General features: G+C 44.4%; 1 protein-coding gene across 1 annotated transcript in view; it reads left to right on the top strand.

The window, feature by feature from the left end:
• Positions 1-2,924: 2,924 nt before the first annotated feature.
• SUCLG2 (succinate-CoA ligase GDP-forming subunit beta) overlaps positions 2,925-3,210 on the top strand; it is a 326,281-nt gene continuing 325,995 nt past the window's right edge. The window contains exon 1 of the mRNA XM_049642688.1: positions 2,925-3,037. The gene's annotated coding sequence lies outside the window, so the exon portion shown is untranslated. The remainder of the gene's footprint in view (positions 3,038-3,210) is intronic.

Raw genomic sequence — 3,210 nt, 5'->3', positions numbered from 1 at the left:
CATCTGTTGAAGCTGACCTAGATCCCTGGGAGAAGGCAGATTTTGTGTGCATGTGTCAGGCGAAGGTCTGTGGACGCAGCATTTAATCAATATGCACATTTACGATTTATCACTCTACATTTAGGAACCCCATGGAGGGAAGCAGAATAACTTATTGATTCACCAGAAAATTTCAAGAGAGTTTGGCATACGGTTTGGTTTGTTTGCTTTCCTCCTTTTCAGAGTAAAGAACCCCTGGAGAAGATTATTTAAAATGCAGATCCCAGACTCATCCTAAGTGATTCTGATTCACTAGATCTAAAGTGGTGTCTAAGCATTGGTATTTTGGAAGCTCTAAAAATGTAATGGTTCCCTGACCACTACCCACAACCCTCTTCCTGGAAGCAACCACTTTAGGACATTTTAACACTTTTGACTGGCATTTATGCATCTCCATAGTTCTCCAGTGCTATCAAGTTAAGTTCCAAAGCATCTGGGCCTTCTAATCCATGTGTCAGATTGGCTTTAGTGTTTCACATTAGCTATCAAACAAACATTTATTAATAACATTCTAGAGGAAGAAAAATAACACTTATTAAGCCCCTACCATATAAAAGGTCTTTATACACAACATCTTGTTGAATACCTACTACAACTCTAGGAAGTAGGTACATACTTCAGGTCACAGGTTTGCAAGGGGTAGAGGGGGCTTTTGAATCCAATTTGGCTAAAATATCAGTGCTCGTCCCCGTGAAGCACAGTACAGAACCCTGTGGTAGAATCCCTGACCTCAAAGAGCTTTCTATTTGGGATATAAGAGTAGAAAATAAGGAGGAGTCTTAGGAGGAACTCAGTAAGTTTGATTCATGATGTGTTTGTTTATTGTGCCCTTCTTCTAGTCCTGGTCCAGTGCTAAGCACGGGAGATAACCATATGGATGCCCATAATTCTGTTGCATCTTCCCAATCCCTTGGCCACAGAGAAGGTAGAATGACAGAAAGCAGGTAAAGACATTGAGAAATTGCTGACACAAGACTTGGGCCCCCCTTGAGAACCTGGCAGTTTTCCCAATGAGACAGGAAAAACTTAGATGACACTGGATGAACTGGAAAGTCCCCAGTTATATACTAGTGATGGTGAACCAAAGACGGCCAAATGTATTTGAACGGCCATCAGAAAGCCCCTCCCACTCCACTTCCCCAAATCCTGCCCTAATAGAAAAACCTCATCCTGACAGAACACTCATCAATCAAAGAGCGTCTTAAGAGTTTCTCCTTTCTCTTTATAAAATGCACTCTCCTTTCAAACACCTTCTAGTCTCTGCTGGAAGGAAAGTGATGGTAGCAGACGCCTTTACCATAGTAATGTGTGAATAAAAAGCCTTTGATTAATTCTACAGGTAGTCTGTTTCCTTCTGACAACCAAGTTTAAAGGTATGACCAAGTTTAAACACTGTTGACTGTTTGTAGTGTTTGTACTCCAACCTGGCTGGCTAAATGGCAGACCCAGTAGGAGTAATGATGGATGAGATGGGAAATCAGATCCACTCACTCAAGGGGAGGGTGTGGAGTAGAATGGTTAGATTCCAGCTTTAGGGTCTGATCCCAAGCTGTGTCACCCTGGGCAAGTTACATAGTGTTTCTGGGGACCTGTTCTCTTTTTGGCAAATGGGAGTAACAGCAGAACCTCCTCGGAAGGTTCATGTGAAGATTAAATGACCCATATCCAGAGGCAGCAGAGTGAGTGTAATAGGAAAGAGCATAGATTTGGTACCAAAAAAGGAATCCACAAGTCCATACTGATACAAGTAAATACAAGAGTTAATAAAGAAATGTGGGCAAAAGTAAAGCTCACTTCAGAGTAGAATGTAAACAAAAAATGTTGAAAAGAATGGAATTACATAATAACTATTTTGCAATCATCGTAGTCATAACTGATGCAAGCAATAATCATCAATAGATGCTAAATCTAGCAGGTAAACTTGCGACAAGAAATGGTCTACAGGGGCGCCTGGGTGGCGCAGTCGGTTAAGCGTCCGACTTCAGCCAGGTCACGATCTCGCGGTCCGTGAGTTCGAGCCCCGCGTCAGGCTCTGGGCTGATGGCTCGGAGCCTGGAGCCTGTTTCCGATTCTGTGTCTCCCTCTCTCTCTGCCCCTCCCCCGTTCATGCTCTGTCTCTCTCTGTCCCAAAAAAAAAAAAAAAAAAAAAAAAAAAAAAAAAAAAAAAAAAAAAAAAGAAATGGTCTACAAATCCATTTATATATACTACCTATCAAGAATGTGAAATAGGGCAAAATATAGGTGGGGAATCCGGGTTAAGGATACCTGGGCATTTGGGGGTAATATTCTTGTAACTTGTCTGTATATTTGATTTGCCAAAATATATATTAAGAAAAAATAAACGGAGGGAGGGAAGGAAGGAAACTAGCAGCAATAGTTGCCTAGTTCTGTTACACTGCAAGTTTTCTCATGATCATAGGCTGAAGAGTAAGTAAGGTTAAAAAAGAATCTATAACAGCTCTTAACGGGGCACGGAGAGAAAGCATGGGTTTGAACATCATTTCCATTCCTATCAGAGCGGTGACCTCCAGCAAGTTACTCAACCTCTCTGTGTCTCGTTTTCCTCTTCTGCAAAATGGGGATTTTAGTCTGGTACTTACTGGAAGGTTGCTATGGTGACTAAGAGTTCCTATTTGTAAAGTGCTTGTCACACATCAAGCATATTTGCTACAGCATTTTTATTACCTGCACAGTGCTTAGTGTCAGGAGACTCCAAATAAACGTCTGCTCTTATTATGCTGATTACCGGGCTCAACACCCTTCAATGGTTTTGCATTGATCTTCCGTTAAGGATAAAAACGTCTTAACTGAGTTCTAGAAGGCTTCCACCGCCTTCGCCAGAACCCTCGCCTCCCCTTTATTCCTTCAAGTCCCAGCTCAGACACCGCGTGCCCAGGCTCCTCTGCGACCCTGAGACGAGATCTGAGCTCCGAAGGCCCCCGGTTCCAGTTCCACCGCTCGCGGCAGTGACTACTGTTCGCTTGCCCTTTGGTCCTCGGTAGAGTTTAAACCCCACGACCGCAGGGCTGGGGATCTGCTGATGCCCACAGTGGGTGGCGCGGTGACAAGGCCAAAAGACCCCCGCAGGCTAAAGGCGAAGACGGGGCGGGGTCGGGGACCGGGGGCGGTGCTGGCCCCGCCGGGCGTGGGGCGTGGGGCGTGGGGCGTGGG

Source organism: Panthera uncia, chromosome A2, assembly GCF_023721935.1.
Source record: "Panthera uncia isolate 11264 chromosome A2, Puncia_PCG_1.0, whole genome shotgun sequence".
Classification (NCBI taxonomy): Eukaryota; Metazoa; Chordata; class Mammalia; order Carnivora; family Felidae; genus Panthera; species Panthera uncia.
This window is presented reverse-complemented; position numbering and strand designations above follow the sequence as displayed.